At 33.8% G+C, this 23,243-nt stretch overlaps 1 protein-coding gene across 3 annotated transcripts in view; it reads left to right on the top strand.

Annotated features, from left to right (window-relative positions):
- Positions 1 to 23,243, top strand: part of RFX3 (regulatory factor X, 3 (influences HLA class II expression)) — a 309,220-nt gene continuing 285,977 nt past the window's right edge. For 2 of the 3 annotated variants that reach the window (XM_011988353.1, XM_011988354.1), the window contains exon 1: positions 1 to 229. The gene's annotated coding sequence lies outside the window, so the exon portion shown is untranslated. Of the gene's footprint in view, positions 230 to 485; positions 584 to 23,243 lie in introns of those variants that run through there. The other variant, XM_011988356.1, reaches the window with a different exon arrangement.

The following is a 23,243-nucleotide window of genomic DNA, read 5'->3' as shown; positions in this document are numbered from 1 at the left end:
CGAGTGTCTCCCTCTCCCTCTCGCTCTCTCTCTCCCTCTCTCTCTCTCTTTTGTGAGTTATAGCAACCGTTGCCTTGTGAATCAAGCGCCATAGTCACCGTAGTCCTGGCGACTGTTACCCATCAACAACAACTACTCCTCTCCTCCTCCTCCTCCTCTTCCTCCTCCTCCTCCCCACCACCACCATCTCCATCACCCACCAACAACACCACAATAATCCACAGCCAAGGTGAATATTCTTCGGTCTCTACATGTGTGTGGGAGCGTGTGGCTGCGTGTGAACGCGTGTGTCCGTGCGTGTGTGTGTTCGTGTGTGCGAGCCGAGTGTGGCTGTGCAGGGGTCTCACTCCTGACACGGGGGCTGCCGCTGCGGCGCCGCCGCGGAGGGGCTCTGTTCCCCGGGCTTGTTTACAATGGACCCTGCGCGCCGCGGCTGGGTCGGGGGTGTGGGCGCCGCGCTGCCCGCCGGCCCCGGCCCTGCGCCGGCCGCACTTCAGGGATGGAGCGGGAGATTGGGGGGCTGCGAGCCGAGCGGGAGAGGGAGCCACAGTTTTCCGATGCGGATGCCGGATCTTTCCCTTAGGTCTGGTATGAGAAGAAGGGTCAGGTGAAGAGATAAGAATTTGTTCTTTCTTTAATTTTCTTCTTTTCTAACGCTGCTTGTTTCCTGCTGCTTTCAAAGCCGAAATAGACAACAGTGTGCAGGGGGGGACCCAAGAGGTGGTGTTTTGTTGTTGTTGTTGTTCACTTGTGGGGCCTTGTTATGGGTTTTGTTATTTTTATCCTCGTACATTGGTGAACTTTTCCCACCGCCTATTCCCTTCATTTTTGCCCCTCTTTGCTTGGTGCTGAATGGGCTGCTCTTCTTTCACCATCATCAGCTTCACGGTTTTCCTTTTTCTTTTTAAAACTGTGTTTTCTTTGTGCGGCAAACAGTCTTAATATCCATTCAGCACTCTTCCCTCCCCCTCTTTCTACTCCCCCACCCCCCCACACCCCTTGCACACACACGGAAACCTGGGGCCTCTTCGTTGGGCTCTCTTTGCTGTACTGGGAAAGAGGTTTTTCTTTTTTAAAGTCTGTCTCCTCTCTCTTCTTTGGGGGGTGTGTGTGTGTGTGTGTGCTTGTGATTTAAACCGGATGCACGGCATCTGTGATACTTGGGTTAGTAGTTATTGACAGTGCTTTATCCTTCATGTGGAGGTGGGAGGGGTAGTAGTGAGGTTCCGTTTCACTTTGATGATCCTCTTTCTCCGCAGTAGAGTGTTAACTATTTTCATTGTGGTTATGAGACTTTGTGATGAACAGGGAAGGGACACAAGGAAGCTTTGTGAGAACTCAGTTCACAATGTTATTTGTGACAGTTATGGTACTTTAAGAGTTTTTTTTTTTAATCTACTCTGTTCATTTTCCTTTGAGAGTTGAAATTGAAGTCAAGTTCATAAAGAATGTATGAAGCTTCTCAACTTGAAACGTGTGTATATTTCACTTTCTTTGTGGTTAAGATCTAGGCATGTTTGTACTTAACATATTCTTTTTATTTACTTTTTGATTTTCTTTGGACAGTGACTTGAACCTGCTCAGGAGAGAGAACTTTTTCCTTTTTAAGTATTTCTTTTAAAAATTATATTTCTCTGTAGATTTGAATACTTATTAGTCCTTATGTAGTAGGTTCTTGGTTAGCGTTAACCCAGTTTTACAGATCCCCTAAATTTGTTCATTTTTTTCAGCTTAACTTTTAGTTAATAGATTTATCAATAAAGAGTTTTGAAAATGAATGTGTGCTAAAACAAATACAACGTACTATTTTAGTTGCACATATTGAAGTTTTTAATTTACAGTTTTAAAATGCTTATTCAAATAGTCTTCTAACAGCAAACATATATTGATTTAACTGACAGCAGCTTGTGAATAATGTGACAGTACTAATTATTCTTGAGATTGTCAATGAGCAGGGTAGGTAATTATAATGCTATTAAGGCTAATATTTTGTAAACTAAGAGTTGGGATTTTAAAAAACTTTTTCAATTCATTTCCTTGCGATTGCTATTTTAAATGAAGATGATATTTTGTTCTGAAAGAAGTCTTTCTCAGAGTACTCAGAATTCTTTATAATTATTCCTCCCCTCCCCAAACTGGGTTCCATGCAAATCTCTAATACTAACTTGTACTTTTTTTTGTTCAGATTGAGTGTCAAATGCCTGAACACTTTTGGATGATGAAGCTCCTGGGTCCTATAAACTCTCTGAAGTTAATAGGAGTTTTGCTGTCTTGGGACAGTTTCAGACCTTATGCCATTTACATAATAGGTTTTCAGTTAAGTAAATTATATGCTGGAATGTTACAATTTAATATTTGCAGTGTCTGAGAACTTTTTTGAGGCATTTCACTCATGTATAGCTCAAGTTTTCTGTGATTTAGATTTTCATTCACAAGTTGATTTGAGAGCAGAACTTAAATTGAATTTCATTACTTTTCCATTTTTTGAAGCATATATGTGGAATAAAATTGCTATTAGAGCTGCTGTGGAATTGCTTAAATAATCAGAAACACTAAGAAATGGTAAATTTAAAAATTAAACCCAAGAGTAGATACTTAGCTTTTACTTTATTCTTTCTTAATATTTTTCCTAGAAGGGACTATATTACATATTGATACTTTCTTGTGTTTTTAGTTTTTATACTAATAGAAATTTGTAAAAGTGATCATTCTTTGAAACTAAAACTATTTTAGCAGAAGTCACTTGTAACTTGTTTTGAATAGTTAAATATCTGTGATTCAATGTATGCCATAATGCCTCAGTGTTTTTGGTTTGTTTTGCCTGTGAATTATATTAAATGGTGTAGGCATCATACGTATACACATATTTGGCAAACTAATGAATTTCTAGAAATTTTGCATCGTTTCACAATGTTTTCATTAAATGTTGTAGTGGTGCTTAGTTTTTCTGTATTATTCCTCCAGTACTCACATAGTCCTGTACTCTGGTACTCAAATAAAAGGTTATAGTTTATAAGCTTAATATGCTTTAACCCGAAACAGTGTATTTTACCCTAAACAAATTTATTATGGTAATTTTTTTACCGTTAAAAATAGCGATTAAAAAATGAATGAATCTTAAAAGCAAGTTGGATTTTATGCATCGTTTAAATGATAATATATGTTACTTTTTGATAACGTTTTTCATTTCTTGAGAAAGTTGATATTGTGTTGGTATTCTCCAGCTGAAGAAATTAGCAGGTAGAATATAATGATTTTTGGTTTTCAGATTTTAAAGTGTGGGTATATTTGTGTGTGTGTTTGTGTTTAAATGGGTGGGCATAGCAGAAGATATGTGGCAAGAGTTACACACACACACACAAACACACTTTTTCAGAACACTAATAGGAATGTTACTTTGTTCTTAGTATTCATAGTGAGAATGTGTTACAAGAAATGAGAATAGGGAAGAAGTAAACTTTAACATTTTGGAGCGGCTCCTGATTATTTTGTTTTTATGCTGAACCATTGGCTAAAAATCCTCTATTTGAGCTTAATTACTTTAAAAACAGTTTTCATAACTGAATAATTTGCCTTTAACTTTTTGGTATATATTCCCAGTGGCCATCACAAAGTATGTTTTAAATTCCTCTCTATTCAGTTACATAGTGTTCCCATATTTTGGAAATCCAAGATTAAGTGGATTTGATTGAATCTAGCTTGTTAGGGACAGATGGCTGCTTTAAACAGGTGTCACTTTCATTTTTTACTGCATTGTATTGGGACTTCCAGTGGTTGACAAAAGGGCTGTCTAAAGCAGGTGGCATCCTTTGCTTTTGTTGTTAGTAAAATCTACTTTAAGAGTTAATTATTTTCCTAGGAAAAGTTTTTTTTTAAATAAAGTATAAGTTTTGAACTACTAAAGATTCATAATTTAACGTAACTTTTATTTCTGAATATTATTCTATTTTTAAGTTGTAGAACTTGCAGATTCTTTCACAAAACACTTATCAATTCTTATAAATAATGGTAAATTCCCTTTGAATCCAGAAAAAGTACACAGGAACATTTTACACACCCAAGTCAAACCCCAGGGCCGATTTGAATAAAGTGAAATTTGGTTAACATGACAAGTTAACTTTTGTCGTCCTTCACTGAAATAATTTTTTGACAGCGTTTTTTATACGTTGGAAATAGGTATTGTTTTTGTTGGTTAAATATTTTCGAACTAAGCGTTTTCCTGACTTCATTTACTGCTATAATGTTTATAGTGATTTTTTAAAATGATAATATTTTTAAGTATTAATGTTCAAAAATATGTACTGCAGTAAATAAAAAACTATCAACCTATTGATTTCTAAGGTTCACGTTACTGTATAATTCTGTCCTTTTCTGTGGGAATTTTATATTTCTTATAACAGATGCACCAGAGGGTGCTGTGCTGTTTGCAACATGAGATTATTATCACTAAGAATGTGAACTCACTAGAACTTTTATTTAAAGAAAAATTTTTTAATTATATATGCATTGAAGCATATAATAGGCTTATTTTTATGGAGTTTAACATACGATCTTAATTGGCACTTTTACATCAAAACCTACCTTCGTGTACTAATACATATTACCGCAACATATAACAATATAAAGATTGGTATCTTTGGCACTGTCTGAATGTCAGCATTAGTCCTATGGGCATAATGTTGATTATCTTATGTAGATATTTTAATCTTTATTTCAAAACTTAGGTTACCCTGAGAATCATACTATTTGGTGATATGTGACTTTATACTTGTTAAATTTCATATGGTTAGCATATATCAGTAATTGTACATTCTTATAACACTTTTACATGGCATAATTAGTGATATACTTTTTATTGTATAATCTTTAAAAAACTGCACTGAAAAAATAAATGGCACTGGAAAAATAAATGGCAATAGTGATTATCAGGCTAATTCATAATAAAATAGTATTAACATTATCTAGATAACTCTGGCTGGGTGTATTGGTTCACGTTTAGAATCCCAGAACTTTGGGGCTGAGGCGGAAGGATCACCTGAGGCTATGAGTTCAAGAGCAGCCTGGGCAACAAGGCCGCAAGATTTCATTTCTACAAAAAAAAGAAAAATAAAATTAGCCAGGCTTGGTGGTGTGTGCCTGTAGTCCAAGCTACTCAGGAGGCTGAGGTGAGAGAGTTGTTTAGCCCAGGAGTTTAAGGTTACAGTGGGCTGTGATCATCCTACTGCACTTCAGCCTGGGTGACAGATCAAGACCTTGTCTTAAAAAACCAAAAACAGAAACGAATGCAATCCCTACTTCACGCTGTTAGAATAGGCTGGTTTGATTGTTTAATTTGGCTCTTTATCTGAAAACTTTTAGATTCTCTGCCTTACTGTGTGCCATATACTTTTAAACTGGGAGTGATCTTATATTACTTTTTGTATTTTATTTGTTCAGTGAGAGATTTTCAGGAGAACTACTGAGTCCAATCTTGGGCTGCTTCTTGTATCATCGATTCTCTTTTCACAGCAATATATATACTCTAAAAGACATACTGAAACAGTAATATCTTCCTTAAGTAAGCTTAGAAAGACATAGTAACAGCATATAAACTTTTAAATCTTGATAATGGATTTATCTGTACTATTACACATTTTACTATAATTAATTGCGATATTTTTATAAAGTAACCTTACAAGGCATAGTAGTTCATGTGTGTTGGACTGCCTCAAAGAATCCAAAACATTTAATAAAGTAACATTATGTTTAAATACTGGTCTTGCTAAAATAGGTTAGGTATTTTTGTTTAAAAATATAGTCCTACAGTTTACCAGTTAGTTTTTGCCAGTAAGATTTTTCCTTTTTTGAAACAGGGTCTTGCTCTGTCACTCAGGCTGGAGTGCAGTGGCATAGTCATAGCTCACTGCAGCCTAGATCTCCTGTGCTCAAGTGGTCCTCCTGCTTCAGCCTCCTGAGTAGCTAGGACTACAGGCTATTGCCATCATTTTAAAATTTAAAACATTTCAATTTTTTTTTTTTTTTTGTAGAGACAAGGTCTTGTGTTGCAGGCTAGATTTTTGAAAGTGTATTTTATGACAAGTTATATTGCTTAAAAAATCTTTATTTTTGTAGTTTTTATTTCATATCAAATGCAGAGTGTTCTTAGTGAAAACAAATCAGTTAAAAATTGAAATATATTTAGAGTATCAATAAATAGATATAAATAGGTTTTGTTCTTTAAATAGATGGATAGAATAAGTACACTGGTGAAGAACAGGCTTTGGAGTCAGATTTCAGATAATCTCATTGGCTGTGTGACTTTGGACAAGTTATTACCTTCACTTAACCTCAGTTTTCTCATTTGAAAAATAGGATCAATCTTGCCTGCCTTATGGGGTTTTGTGAGGATTAAAGGAGATAATTTATGTAATGTACTTTGCTCAGTATTTGACACAATATGTGTTCAATACGTGTTGGCTTTATTATTAGGGAAGGCTGAGAAAATACCTATTCTAATCTTTTTGCTACCTAAGAATCCTTTGACCATTCCTTTTTTAATGAGCCCAAAAAGTTTTGAAAGACTTTGCTTACCAATCTATACTCATTAAATAATAATTATTCCTTTTCCTCCACTTTAAAAAATAAAGCACAGACAAGCTGCCAATCACAGGCTTGGATTATCATTTGATAACCAGTCTTATCACACTGAATTAATAGAATGCTAGCCCAAAGTTATGTTTTAGTTTTATTCTGCAGCCTTATAATGGGTTGCTTTTGCTAGGTTTGCATAACTCTCCTGGTCAAAGGATTTTAGGTTAAGATCTAATGATGTAATATTTCATTATCTGTTATACTGTCATTGTTCAGTTCATTGTCCCACTTATATTTTTATTTTCATGTTAGACACGAATTATTTTAAAACAGTCTGAGCCCTGTTTATAAACTTTATACCGAATGCAGTCAGTAATGTTTAATAATGATAAATAGTCTAGTCAGTTGTGTAAAGATGAGTTTATCAAGGAATTATTCTACATTTTTATAATACATTGCTTAGTATTGTTACTTTACTAAGGGTAGAAAAATGTGTGAGGTCACTACTTGTGTACCTACAGCAATAAATAATTTTGGCATAATTTGTCAATCCCAATCTTCAGTTGTAAAGTAACCTTGGAACATTGTTTAGTGTAATATATAATATGAAATCATAGAGGAAATATGTCACCTGTGGCTGCCTTTCATTGGATATTAAAGATGTTTAAGTAACATTTTCAAGTTGGCTGCTTAATTGTTAAAGTTGCTATTCAGTAATTTCCTTTATTTCTATATTTTTCCTGAGTATTTTCATTGAAATGAAATAGTTTTCTCATTTTAGAGTGATCTATAAATAGTTCTAATCTTTCTCAAACTGGAAATTTGATTTATATATTTCAGTTGAAAATTTACCTGATACTATATGTCTTTTCTTTTTTGCCAAAGCATTGTATATTGTACAGATGTTTGTCTGTGTCACTCATTTCACCATTCTCCCCACTCCCGTTAAGTGTTTAGTTATGTGACCCCTTTTGCATTATTTTTGTAGATAATTAGCCCCAACGTATCAATTAGACTGACTCTTAGCTTAGCCACCTCCTCAGCTTCCTTTTGCCAGTAAATTTGACACACATTTAAAAGGAACTTTTGGGAAAACGTTAGGAAATGTGATTTGGATGGTCAGGTTATGCAGTCATACATTGCTTAATGATGTGGATATGTTCTGGGAATTACGTAGTTAGGTGATTTTATCATTGTGTGAACATCATAGAGTGTACCTAACATAAACCTAGATCGTATATCCTGCTACATGCCTACGCTGTATAGTATAGCATATTATTCTTGTCTATAAACCTGCATAGCATGTTACTGGAGTATTTGTGTATCTGAACATATCTAAACATAGAAAAGGTAATGCATTGTGTTAAGGTGTTTAGTTGGTTATGATGCCACTGAGCTAGAGGAATTTTTGAGCTCCATTATGTTGTGGGATGTGGTTTGCTGTCGACAGAAACATTATGTGGTGCGTGACTGTATGGTTACTCTTACCATTTCCAATAGTCTGTTATTGTCTTACAATTTCTACTTATCTGACTGTCCTCTCGGACAAATATATAACCTTGTTCCACTAACTGTGTAATCTGAGTGTGGTTTTGATTCATAAGGCTCCCTTCTTAATCCTGGCTATGTGCTGGCCTCTGGCTAAGTACTTTAGGGTTAAATCTCTAGTCCATAAATATTGTGTTTGCACAATCACAGATGCCTGCCATTGCTGACTTTTAATTCCTGGATTCTTCTTTCTCACTTATATTAGAAGCAGTAATACCCAGCTACTACTGCTTGCCTTTGCTTTACAGTGCTTGGTCTAGATTTCTGGAGGTTCTTGGTAATTCCTGTTTAGGCAAAAATGAGGTATTGGGTAATAGGAGTTGAGAGTGAGGCAGCTGTCCTCAAAATAATAGTGTGTTAGTTGGTAAGAGGAGACAGATAAAATGAAAGATGATAAAAGGAGAAAGGACGAGTGACCAGGCCAAGATATAAAGGACTTCAAAAATGCTAGCCAAAGGAGGTTAAAAAGAAAATAAAGGTTCTCACTCTATTTCTAACTGTAAAGCCTTAGTGTAGTCACTTAATAGGCCTCAGCTTCTCCATCTGTAAAATGAAACAATAGGGCTGTGGGATCTTTAAAGCCCTTTCCAGTCTATGATTCTGTAGCAAGATTGACACTGGGAAAAGGGAAACATGCCAATGACATGGAGCCAGGAATTGGCATTTCCCTTGCTCATGTTCTCAAAGGCTAGCAAGTTGTTTGCTTATTGTTTCTTCTGATAAGAACAAGAAAGAAAGAAAACCCACAGCCTGGTACTAGCATAATGGCCATACCTATAGCAAAATCTCAGAAGGTTCCACCATTTCAATGGCTTCTGTAGAGAGCGGTGGCCAAGTGCCCTCATTTTCTCACCCACGTAGGAATTAGCTGAGTCTCACAGCTTGAGTTCCTGCCGGAGCCAGCTTCTCTATGTATGTGTGCCAGACAAGTGTCTGACATTTGGGGCTCCTCCTGTCTGTTGCTCACCAATGAGATATTTAAAACAGGACATAATTTCCCAAGTATGTGGATAGGCAATTTAACAGAGAGAGAGAGAGCGAGAGAGAGTGCGAGAGCGAGCGAGCGCATGCTCACTCTCTTATCAGAATAAAAATTAATTTAGGTTTCTGTTGATCTCATTTTTAAGACGTTTCTTCCCCAATTATTGAAGCTATTCAACGGGTTTTTAAGAAGTGCTAAAAATCCTGTCAAGGCCTAGACAAGCTCTGAGAGCCTTTGGACTACTTTGGTGTCCCTGGTCTGGAAAGCATTGCCATCCTCCACACTAGTCTCATATTTTTCCATCGGTAATAATTTACTGCTTTACTTTCTCTTAATATTGTTTATATTTGGATAAGCATTCTTTTAATTAAACTTTGGTAGAGAAAAATAGTCCTTTAAGAAGTATACATTTTCTTAAATTTAAATACATTTTTACTTTAATACTACTTTGGTTTGTAGACTTACCAAGATTTTAGAACATAGCAGGCTAGGAGAGGAAGCATTTTTACATTTATTCAAGATAAGTCATATATTCTGCTGTATCTCAACTCTTTTACCAGCCTAATAGGGGAGTATATTAAAGCTTAGATTGTAATTGTTGTTGCTTTAAAAAATTTATTTTTGCATGCTTTTTTACTGATTAATATAACATATTCAATTTTCTGGACTACATTCAGATTTGCATGCCTAATAGCATTTATGTACTTCAGTATAACTTTCATCTTTAAAATATATCTCATCCCCTTCCGTCTCAGTCAGCATAGTTTAATGTGCAAAACCATTTTAGAGATTCTTTGCTTGTCAGTTAAGTGACTTCCATGTTTTAGTTGTGGAGGAATGGGGGAGGTTGCTGTAAAAGGGCAGGAAAAGCAGATACATTTAGAAATCATATCCTATTTCTATTGTTAGACATCAATGCATTACATATTTTCCCCAGTTAATTTTCCTGGACCATTAAGTTCTGGTGGGTGTGGGGGCTTGAGATGGGACTTAGGGGGCATGGGGAGTTGGGAGACAGAAGACTTAGGTGATCCAGTATTTCTTCCAGATTTCTTATCTGTTGAAATAGTGTGCAGAGTACAACTCTTTTTGTGAAGATGGGCATTCTGTTTAATTTTGTTAGTGATTCCTTTTTTCTAAAGACTCAATATATCTGTATATATCTATCCATTAGTACATTAGTAGATGTAAAATAATATCTTTCTTTTTTAAGGAACCAGAATTTTGATTTAGTCATGTACAAATTTTAGAAAGGTAGGAATTAAAAAAAAAAACACATGAGAAAATCTAGTTCATAAACAAGATAACAGCAGTGATTCCTTAAATCTACCTTTTTATGTTTTGCTTTGGATAAATGGTTTTGTGGATATATATTTTTGCATTAGAATTTAGTTTTCCCCTGATACTATTTATACTATTTTAAATAACCAAAGAGCAAAACCTATCACATCAGGCATTTGCTTATTGGCATCTGATTATATCTGATGACAGTCTCAGAGATGAATTTTGATGAAGTGTCAGTTTAAGGGTCATTAATAAAAAACATCAAAAGCTATTATATGAGTAATGTGAAATTCACCTTTACAACTTTAAAAGTACAATATGTATTTTGATGTGCCATGTTGAAAACCCAACATGAAAAATCAGTACATAACATGCAAACTCATAAATTTAGATTCTTTGTTTTATAAAATAATTATGTTGCATATGTCTTAAGAGCATTTTAAAATACTTTGTTTAGCTCACACTTATAATCCCAGCACGTTGGGAGGCCAAGGTGGGAGAATCCCTTGAGCTCAGGAGTTCAAGACTAGTGTGGGCAACATAGTGAGACCCTGTTTCTACAAAAAATTAAAAAATTAGCGAGGTGCAAAGGTGCCTGCCTGTAGTACCACCCCCTCTGGACTGAGGTGGGTGGATTGCTTTAGCCCTCAAGGTGGAGGCTGTAGTGAACCCAGAACCTGGGCAACAGAGGGAAACTCTGTCTCAAACAAAACAAAACAAAACTTTGCTAAAAAAAAATTGCTTTTCAATTAGAGTATAGTAGATATATTAAGAAAAATGGAGTTTAACTTAGATAATGTGTTTTGTGTGTGTGTATGTAGATATTTAGAAAGTCATTTTAGTTTACATTTTGCTTGGTGTTGTAGAACTATCTGTATTGTTTTTGTGCACTGATGTTTGCATTATCCATCTCTTGGAGGATCATTAGGAACATTTAGTATTTCCACCTCAGCGCTATTTTCTTGAGGCAAAGAAAATTAGGGGAACTGTTTAATGAAATTCTTTGAATGACCTTCGTGTGGTTTTGTGAGCAATTTTTAATAGTGTCTCACATTATATGATGATTTTTAGAGGCTACTTTTAGTTAATAAAGACCATGAATGTTGAAATTGAATTAAATTGTAGTTAAAGACAAAAATTGTAATTCATTCCAATTATAGAAGGTTAAGATATTGTGCTGTTGGATCAACATTTGATCTCCTTATTTTTAGAAGTCTGCTGAGTTTTGAAATGTAAAACCTTTTGAATAATATTGAATGAGTAGAGCTGTATAATAGTTGCAGGTTTATATTTCAGCAAAGATTTGAGTGCTATATGTCTTGGAAGTAAGGTGGGATTCTTTTATCTTGGAACTTGGAAAGAGATTTATTTTAATATTTTGATTGGGTTAGGTTTGCTTGAGCATTTTTGGGGATTGATAGAAATGCAAATGACCATGGACTGGAGATCCAGATCAGACTAATTTGTGAGAGGAGGTAATTGTAGTGATCCTGATGCAGCACTCACTTCCAGTCCTATTGCCTGTGATAAACTTTAAGGTAAAGACTTCTTTATTGAATAATGTAAGCCTCTCTATTAAAATGTGTTTTTGTTAATTTTCATTGCTGCCTGGAATTTCCTAAATGTACATTATCTGGGAGCTTTGGAAGTCCCAATTTACCTTTTGGATTATAAACCTTAGAAAGAATGCCAATAGATGGCACCCCATGCCCAGAACAGCACCTTAATCTGAAGGAATGGGGTAGAAAATGAAGAGCAGGATCATATAATTTGAAAAACTGGAGTATGAACAGTGACTAGTACAATGTAGAGAAAAAGAAGTATCATTTCAGGGACTAAATATGAATCCCAGTTCACCATATTCTGCGTATCTAATAATAATATCGCTGTCATGACTGATGACATTTCTAATATTTGATTCAAAAACATTCTAGCAGAGACCTAAGATAATTGGATAAATTAGTCTCTAAGCTTTTGGTTTTTTATTTTGTCCTTTAGCTTTAATTTTGAATGAGGAATTAAAGGATTTATATCAATGTATATTTAGTGCAGTATTATTTTGGTTAATTTAGGAATCCTGAAATGACTTAGATTTCCATTGAGTGTTAAGGAGCATAAAGTAATGAGGGAAATGGGTTATTAGATACAAAACTGGATATTCTCAGCTATGTGGACATATTTTTTAAGGTTTCGAATTGTAGAGTGTTACAAAAAGGACATACGATATTTGGGAATCAAGAAAGATAAAAAAGGGTAGGAAGAGATACTGAAAAGTGGAGTTGAATGAAATTAGTAGAGAATTTGTAAATAAAGATAAATTAAGGTAAGATGGAAAAATCACAATATGAATGATGAAATAATTTTTTGAATGAACAATTTCTTTTTAAAATCTTTACTGTGATTTTTACCTAATGGGAGGACCCGAGGAAAAAGATTGTACCTAGCCTCTTTTTGAGCGCCACATTTGTGTTTTGTTTGTTTGTTTGTTGGAAATTATTCTAACAAGGTGCTGGGATCTTTGACTAGTATTGTATAAGGTTTGGCTATTTCTAGACATTGTATATAGAAATTAAATTGAGATGTTGCATCAGAGTTTTCTTGTACTTATTTTATTATTACAAGGTAATATATTAATATATAAAATACATAAAATTAGTATATCCAGTTGAGATATCTGATTAGTTTATCTGATATCTAAAGCAGCCTACATTTGTAAAGTCAGTATATAGTAAAAAAACTGTGTCCCGTAAGTGTATGTATTCCTAAAACATTTTATATTTTGGGACATTTAAAACTTATATTGGAGTAGTCTGGTAAGCTCCCATATGCCCATTACACGGATTTAACAAATTAGTACCTTCTATTGCTCTAAAGCTGTATAATTTGAGGTGTTTGTTTATTGAAATAACCTTGAATCATTCTTTACTTTGTGTTGCTTTGAAAATATTTAAATCTTACGCTAAGAACAGATTCAATGTATACTTGAAAAAATGCTGTGTTTAAAACAAAATATTTAAAAATGATTGATGTTTTTTCTCTCAGCACAGCATTTCTCTTATTTATTATTTTCATTTTTGTGGGTACATGGTAATGATATATATTTATGGGGTACATGAGATATTTTGATACATACATACAAAGCATAGTAGTCACATAAGGGTAAATGGGGTATCTATCACCTTAAGCATTTACCATTTCCTTGTGTTACACACATTCTAATTATACTTTTAGTTATTTTAAAGTGTACAATAAATTATTGTTGACTGTAGTCACCCTACAGGCACAGCATTTCTAAATCAGGAAGTTTGTTCTTGGTTTCCGGTCATATCTTTTGTTCAGTAATTGAATTCAAGGCTCCTTTACTTGAATCCTGACCCATCATTAAGAAAGGGAGAAAGTCCAGGGACAGTAGCCCACATTTGAAGAAACCTGTGTTGAAGACTAACTCTCCAAGGGTGAAATGGGGTTATCTTTTGTCTACCATTCTTTTAACTTTGTTTGTGGGTAGATTTGAGTAAACAGTTGAGTCATTTTGTAAGTTAATGAGGGAAGAGAACTATCTTCCGCTTCTTCTGGAATATTTCCTTCAAAGTTTGCTACTCATTTTGTTTGTAATAGAACCTAAAGGAAGAGACATCCAAGAATTAATGTACTGATAGTTTATGATATCACTCAAAGCAGTTTTAATATTTTGTGATTTAGTATCTTCAGAGAATGAGGAAGTTACTTTTCTGAGTTTTTTTATTTGACCGAGGCCAGACTGGTATGAAGGAAGTTTATTTTACAATGCTAAAATCTATAGCCAAAAAAAAAATCATTATTCATGTAATAATATTATTATTACATGAAACTATTCTGTAATGAGCAGACTAGTATGTATAACAAATAGTGATTAATGGCATTTTAGTAAACAACACAAAATGTATACCTAAATCTTTTTAAAAGCTGATGTTTCCTTGTTTGAACCTAATTCAATGATTAAGATATGAAGAGGTAAATACAGTACATTAAATAAGCTTGCATTTTTTGTTTATATAATAACTTTAATTGCTAAACTTCCTTATGATCCAGAGGGTTCAGTGGAATTGTGTATGACTTAATATATTTTGAGGCAGTCTTTAAAAATGTTTCTATACAGGGTAACTAGACAAACTGAATAGTAAAGTGATACAAAAATAACCAAAGTGATATACTAATTAAATGATCTTATTTCAGAACTAAACTACTCTTTCTTTTCTCAAAGGGTTATATATAATTCTATCCGACATTAGGAAATGTCTTCATTACGTAATTCTGCCTGTTAGATTTTTATACTTTTCAAAAGTGGATAGAAGATACAGTGTATGAAGAAAACACCAGTATAAAGTTTAATGAGCCAAACAATATGTGAATAAAACATAAATGGCACCCTGCAAAACAAAAGATTATAGAATGTATATGTTAATTTCAGAAATATTTATAGATTTCCTTATGCATTAAATGCAATATCAATTTCAACATTTATAGTAACTTTTTCTGTGCTTTCTTTTAGATACCTTGTACTTAAAATCAAAGTATAATTTTATTTGGCTTTTTATTATTTTACATTCTGTTTAGTATCAGTGAAAGCACAGGCATTTTTATTCTAGTGTTTCTAAGTTGTTTAGTTTTAAATTTGACCACTACTACATTTGTGTTATAGGATATAATTTAAAAATCAGCCATTTTCAGTGTGGGGATAATAATATTGACCCACATATTCTATGCTTGAGTAACTCCCCAATAACTTAATGCTCTAATTTGGAAGAACACTGTCTCTTCACATTTAAAGGAGAGTTTTGTTTGTTGCTTTTTTTTTTTTCAAGAAATGATCTGTATTTTATAAACTGACCCTGTTTGCATAGCAGCTAAGCTTTTGTGTCTGGAACCTCAAATCCCCTATGATGAGTATCTTTCTTTCTCAGTGGCCAACTTCAGCCTTTCTTCCTATCTCTACTTATTTTACTGCCATATTCCTCTGTCCCTTTACTGTGTCTGGCCCTGCACAGCAGACCAAAAGAGACAGCCGTGGGACTACAGCAGATTAGAGAGGTGAAAAGGTCTCTCACTAGAGTTACACTTATTTCCAGATGGCCCAAATATATAGGATTTCAGTAGAGACATAATTAGAATGTTTTATTTGAGTCAGATTTTTTTAGTTGGAATGGACTTGGGAGGTTATCAAGTTGAACCCCCTCCTTCCTCCCCCCCACTTATTTTACAGGTAAGAAAACTGAGGGTAAGTGACTTGTACAATGACATAGAACATCAGAATTAGGACTGTCGAACTCCAGCCTCCACACTCCTTGACAAATGTTCTTAGGGCTAATACAAAGCTTTTTTTTGAAGGCAGACAACTCAAATGTACTGCCTTTAGTGTTTAAAATACCTATTTATCTATAATTTTGAGCTCTGTATTTTTTCTAGAAAAAGCAAGTTTTATAAATCTGCATTCAAAATTTGCATAAATATTGTTTTAATTATTTCCAACTATAATTTTTGGTATGTGGATTATTTTATTTTAGAATGACGTAGAAATAAAATTTAAAAATGTTTTCCAAACCATAAGTAGGCTTTATGTTAAGGAGAAATGCCATACTTGTTAGGTTTTTTAAAGAAGAAAAATATTACATATTTAATTCCTATTATTTGTATTTCCTGTTATTGGGAATTAATGGTGTATGTCATAATCAGTGTATTAGTGTAAATAGTTTTCAGTCCTAGTATGCGTGTCTTTACTTTTTTGATGAGGGTAAAGGTGCTTTTAATTATTTTAAGAATTTTTGTAAAAATTCATTTAATTATGAATTTTAAAAATGGAAATGTTTGTTCTTGTAGGTCACTCTCTTGTGGAACAAAAGTAAAATACTGGCAGCTGATATAGGTGGAACAAGCTGAGACTTGCTCAGCTGGGCTTTAAAAGTGTGGCAGCACTCTTAAGTAGCAGTGAACGAACAGAAGGAATATATGAACAAACTGCCCTTTATTCCATAGCAACCAGACGCAATACCAGCAACTATGCTATTATCTGATTTTTTATTTTCTTAAGCTGAGTTTTTGGAAGGTTATGTTGTTTACTTTTTAATAGTATGGGACTGTGGCAGGAATTGTAATTACCAAGATTTTGTCTAATTGTTTCTCTCTCTCTCCTCTCTGTCTCTCTGTGTGTGTGTATGTGTGTGTCTGTTTTACAATTAGAAGTAAATCAGTGAGCTCAGGCTTGAATTTAGTTTCGATATTGTGCTAAAGATGAACAATTTGAGCCCTAACTCTGTTAATTATTTGAAACAGTCCGTTTAAGAGAAACCAAGAATATGACAACTGAACTTCCCAATGTAACCTGATGCTCTCTGCAGCCTCATTTGTGGTAACAAATCTGAAAGGATACATTTATATAAAACAGGAGTATGTTTCCTGTGGGGGAAAACCACTTGTCATTTGCTTTTAACAAGGTGTAAATCCCCACAGATAAACCTTCTTGTAAAACTGTTCCCTTTGGATTTAACCTCACCTTCAATAAAAAGGGAGATGCAATAAACAGAAGTATGATGAAATATTAGTTAGCTCTTGCATTTTTTGCCTAGAAGTTCCTCATTTTTATTCTTTATCATTTTTAAAAATTTAATTCTGCTGTTTCAGATGAATTGAGAGAGTCAGAATGTAATGCATTACATTCATTTTGCTTTCTGTTAATGAAATTGTTTTTAGCAGAGAGATCTAAATAATATACTTTTAGATTGAACTGTATTTCTGATGTATCGGCATATATACTGACTCATAAATTAGAATGGAAAATACAAATATTGAAAGTGTAATTCAAATGAATAGAAAGTGCTAAATACTTGCAAGTCTTAAATTGAGATTTGAATATAGAGATTGAGTTACCAGAGTAACTAAATACTAGACTGCTATATTTGTTGGATGTACAGAGAAGGAAACTCAAATTTGGAATGTGGTCTTAATGTCTTATGAATTTGTAATCTAGATACATTTTTACTTAACTTTTAAATTCGGATTAATAGAATCCTCTAAAAAGAAGGTTTTTTTTTGAATTTTTAGAAATAGCTCAGAGTTTTATGTTTCCGTCTGTCAGAATCTTTTCAGGATTCCTCATTGCTTCTTCATCAGAGTCGTTTAAGAAATATTTTTTTTCACAGTGTCCCACAGAACAACCACAGTCTTTGCTGTTAGGAAGCTTACAGTCTCATGTCCATTTTCAAACTAGCATTTCATGACTCTTCTCCGTACTTCCCCTTTTCTGACCAGTCTACATTTCGTTGTCTGTGGGATCTGCATTTGTGAATTCAACCAGCTGAGGTCGGGAAACACTTGAAAAAAGACAACAATAAATAACAACACAACAATAAAAAAAAGTGAATATAGTATAACGACTATTTACATAGCACTTACATTGTATTAGGAATTATAATCTAGAGATGATTTAAAGTATACACAGGAGGTTGTGTACAGGCTATACACAAATACTATGCTATTTTTTATAAAAGAGAGTTGGGCACCCTTTTTTTAGATGGGGGTCCTGGAACCAATTCCCCATGGTTATGGAGGGACAACTGTATTATGTATTGGTTAAGAACATGAAATTCAAAATGAACAGCCCTGGTTGTGAATTCTAGCTCTGCTACTGACTAGCAGTTTAATGTTAGGCAGATTACTTGCATTCTGTGAAATAGGATTAATAAAATCAACCTGAAAAGATTGTTTCAAAGATTATAGTATATGACATAATCAAAATAGCACTGTGTCTGACACATAAGTATTTAATAAATGGCAATTGCTATTATTATCCTATATGGTCTCCTGAATCCTGCCTTGTCATTTCTTTTCTCTAAAACTTGGTTCTCATCCTTTATTCTACTTAGAATGTGTTTTCTACCCTGCGTAAATTAATCTCTTCTGAAATTTGAATGGTCCCTAACTTGATGGGTTCATTTCTAGTAATTTATTATTATCTCTGCTAATTGGAAATTGTGATTTAGATTTTTGTTTGTTCAGTTGTAAATGCTTAATCTTTCTAAATTGTTTGTAAGCTTACTGAGGGCAGAAGACTCCATAGTCAAGATTTTTGAACTCAGCATGAGACCCAGTGTCTTTTTCTAGTAGAAACAATGAATAGTTGTTTAAGCTTCAGATTGCTGATTTCGAATCTCTGATGAAAGTTTAGAAAACACATTTAACTGTTTAAAAATTTTGTCTAGTTCTGATTTTACAATGACCTTTCAAGCAATGCAGTTTTATTGTTATTATTTCCATTGGATTTACTTCCTTTTTTTTTTTTCCAAAATGAATTTAATGGCTTGAATTCATGAATTTTGAATATTTCTTCAAATAGAGGATCATGTAGCTGGCAGTAGATTGGGCTGACCTTAATCCAGGTCTTTTTCTTCTTTTCAAATGACATTTTGTCACCTCATTCTGTATGTTTATGTATAAATTTCTCTATATATGAAATGCTAGACTCACTTACCTATATACAGATATAATTCCAGACCTGTTTGGATTTTCTTAGTATCCAACAAGACTAATATTTTACTTTCAGAAGTTGGGGAATGCCTTTTAGGATTCTATACTTTATTTCTATTTTCTAGTTGTGACAGGGTGCAGGAATTCCTTAATATAGGAGAGACGTGGGGCATTATGGGAACCTTGCTTTGGGGAACTACTTTGAATATCCTAAACCTCTTGGGTTTTTCCTTCTGCTGCCTAACTTTCCTGTGCCTGCTGGGATGTCAAAAGTAAAGGATCTGGACTTGAGTTCCAGGGTTACACCAAGGCAGCCGGTATCAGAATGCCAGTATCAGTATCAAGGCAGGTAATATCAGAATGGAATTACTATGGAAGTGAGATCCATATTTGCATTTGTGATAGTTTAATTAGGGTTGTACTATGCAAAGGTATGAATATCTGCCTTTATGTCTACTACAGAGATTTTACCCTAAAAAACTTTAAAAAAAAAACAAAAAACAAAAAACAGAGTTGTCATTCATGATTCTACCCAGCCCTCATTTTAATCAGTGTGTTTTCATTGTATACCATCTCTCGAGATGATGAGTTGCTGAATTTAGTGCCATTTGTGAAGCCATCTTAACCTCTTTTTCAGACTTAAGGAGTGCTCTTCAATTTCTGTAAGTTTTAATATACATGCTCATTTCACTTTTTAAAAATTATTTCATTCAATTCTTGTGCAAATATTGGCACATAAAGTAGGGGCTAAGAAGTGAACTGCTGTGAAGGATACAGGAATGAATAAAACTGATCATTCTTCGAGGGCCTCTGCCCTTGAAGGAACTCATAGTCAAACAATTGGGGATGAGGGAGAGAGAAAATAAATGAGTATGTATTATAATAGATAGTTGTCAATGCTGTGGAAAAAACATGTGAGAAGCAGGGGGATAGAGAGTGTAAATGATACGTAAATGATGGGGGTGGAGAAGGTTGTAATTTTAAATAGGGTGATTAAGAGCACCTTGCAGGTAAGGTAACATTTGAACAAAGACCTGAAAGAAGGAAGTTTTGGGTATGTCTTCAAATGTGGCTTTGTATATTTATAATATTGATACTTTGATAGCTGCTGGCCTTCCTTTTATATTAAAGAGTCCTAATTTTTACATCTGTCCTCACACAGCACGTTTTGCCTTTCTCTTTGCCTCCTTTTATCATTTTTATATGCTTTTCCCTGATATATATATATATATAGAGAGAGAGAGAGAGAGATGTATTGACCAAAACTAAGGAATCAAGCAGATTGATACACTTTCAAAATTAAATTCTTGAAGTCCACCCTACCTTCTTCCAAGTTGGAGGCTCTTTGGAAACACTTAAAAAATTGAATATCATGTACACATGAAGTGTTAAAAGTAAATATCACAATAACAGGCAAATAGAAATTAGAGTTAGCCAGACTGCTAATTTGGTTGGTTATACACTTAGTTTACTTATGGCTAATTTAAATTGGACAGAATCTTTGCATATGATGGCTTCTGTGATAAAAATGCTCTTCAGTGTTTTATATGAAACAGAATGTCATTGTTTATATAGCATAGCTATCATCTAGTGATCTATAATAATGATTTATGAATTGTATTTATTTGTAAAACTTTGTACATGTAAAAAGACATAAATGAGAGGTTGTTTAAATAAAAGTTACTAATGGAGACAAATTTGTCTTAAATTCTATTATTTTGACAAATAGATTGTCATACTGATATTTTTAGAATGGGATTTTCTGTGTACTAGTGTCACAATCATATTTTCCATTTCAGTTCGATGTCAGATATTCAGTTCGGTGTCAGATATTCAGCGTTATGTGCCTGTCATCCATTGTGAAATGTACAGTTTCACAGTATTCGAGGCTATTGTACTCTGTTGGATTACTTAAAAAATGGTACAAAATAAAATATGAATATGACATAAATGTGTATATGTTTTAAGTTATTTGAGGAAGTAGACATTTTTATGGAACCTTAAGCAAAACAAAAAAATACCTTTCTCTGTTTGAACTTATACAATTATATATACAGTATTTATTTTTAATCTAGGTTTCTATCCTAAAAGGCCGGTTCAATGATTATACTTGCAAATATGCCCAGGCATTTATGTCTGAAGTGAGTCAGCTGTGCACACATTTTATCAAGCTGTGGGCCAGAGTCTGTTGAAGACGAGTACCTGGTTATTTCTGCCATTAAAAAAGTAAAAAATTAAGCAAGATTTAGTATCTCCACTTCTTTGTACCACCGTCGTGTGTGTGAAAAGATACGTGAGGTGTGAGAGACTTTGGTGACCCATGAGTCTTCTCTTGTGTTTTTCCTCGTAACTCTTTTGATTAGGAAGCATTTAAGCATATTACAGCATAGAGCAGTTTGATGAAATGATGAAGTGAATTTCCATGTATCCATCACTCTCCTTTAAAGTTAACAACTTATGGTTAATCTGGTTCCAGCTATAATCCTTTATTCCCCACCTATCTTCTTATTCCCATTACTTTTTACCTTTGGAAAGAGAGCCGACAAAGATGACTCAGGGCTAACACTCACATTGCCAGTCCGTTGCTCTGCCTTGTATGTTGTGTTATCTACCCTGTGGATGGAGGGGTGAGGAAAAAAAAATCGTGAAAATAATGAAAGTTTCTAAACAAGTGTTAAATTTAGTATTTTGAATTGTGAACTGTCATATTTCTGATGTTAGAGTTGGAATTAAATACTGTATAATTTTTCAAATTTAGTATAGACTGCACAAAGACTGAAAGTGTTCTGTGAGATGGTATCATTTACATCTTTATTAAGATGGCTTTTATGTTTTTGAAAGATTTTCTGTGTATTTTTCTTTCATTAAAAATTATGAAATATATAAGTGAGTTTTTGGCATTCATAATATGATGTGACTGAAATGATCCTTTGGATTTATACAATATACTTCAAGGTACCTTTTCAGTATCCTCAATTATGAATTTCAAAAATCAGCTCATGTCAGTATCTCAAGTTTTTAGATGTATAAAGGTGAATGGTAGTAAAAAAGTGAAAGTGATTTTTAATAGAAGTTAGAAAATATGTTTAACTGAGGTTACTCTTCTAGTTAGTTCTAATCAGTATCACATTCCTGTAATAAATTTTAATATTAAAAATTTCTTTGGGCAGGGCATGGTGGCTCACATCTATAATCCTAGCACTTTGGGAGGCTGAGGTGGGTGGGTCACTTGAGGCCAGAAGTTCGAGACCAGCCTGGCAAACGTGGTGAAGCCCTGTCTTTACTAAAAATACAAATATTAGCTGGGTGTGGTGGTGCATGCTTGTAATCCCAGCTACTCTGGAGGTTGAGGCATGAGAATCGCTTGAACCCGGGAGGTGGAGGTTGCAGTGAGCTGAGATTGCACCATTGCACTCCAGCCTGGGTGACAGAGTGAGACTCTATCTCAGGAAAAAAAAAAAAAAGAGAAAAAAATATCTTGTTGTATATCAACATCCTTTTTGAACTTGGCTAAACGAATTGTTGAAATAATTTGAAGAAACAAAATAAGGAAGTATTCTGTCAGGAGAAAGGAATAATTTTAATTTTGGCCCTCGAAGTAATTTTATTTTTCTTTTTATACTTGCTAATACGTGTGTACAAAAAAGTATTCTAACCTGTAAGTCAAGTCCTTGGTTACCAACTCTAATTATATATCAAAGAATTTACAATTCTTGATAAAAATTATGAAATTTAAAAAATCTGTTTGGCAGCATTTACTGAAGATCTTTGATTTTTAAAAATTTTCTTTTAGGAAGGTGGGTAAATGGAGATGAACCAAAGGTAATAGGGTGTTACTAGTCCAAGAAAACTGGAATTTTCCAAAAAGAGGCTTATTTGCATGGAGGAATATGTTATTTTCTATAGCTACATAGTATATAGTTTCTTTTAAGGATGCCACACTTAATTATATTGAAGCTTTGTAGCCTTGAGGAGACAAGGACCCAATGAATACCAGAAGGCACATTCCGATGACACTGCCAATATAGATATCCATACTTGCTGATTTTACTTTTGGCATTCAGTTAATAGTATTGACAGGATCCTAAGTATTCATGTAACCAGTTTAGAACTTTGATTCTTTAAGATCAGATCCTTACAGAATTATTTAATATATTCAACTAGTAATTGACCAAGTATTAAATAACTGTTTTGGAAGTTAACACATTTGCCTAACACATGCCTCGTGACTAGTATACTCCTCAGTAGAATCTGACTTTAATAACTTTATTGACTAATGTGTGTGTATGTGTAGCGTGTGTGTTTGAATGATTTGTTCTTATTTGGGAAATATCAATTTTTTTTTTTTTTTTTTTTTTTT

Source organism: Mandrillus leucophaeus, unplaced genomic scaffold, assembly GCF_000951045.1.
Source record: "Mandrillus leucophaeus isolate KB7577 unplaced genomic scaffold, Mleu.le_1.0 Scaffold329, whole genome shotgun sequence".
NCBI lineage: Eukaryota > Metazoa > Chordata > Mammalia > Primates > Cercopithecidae > Mandrillus > Mandrillus leucophaeus.
This window is presented reverse-complemented; position numbering and strand designations above follow the sequence as displayed.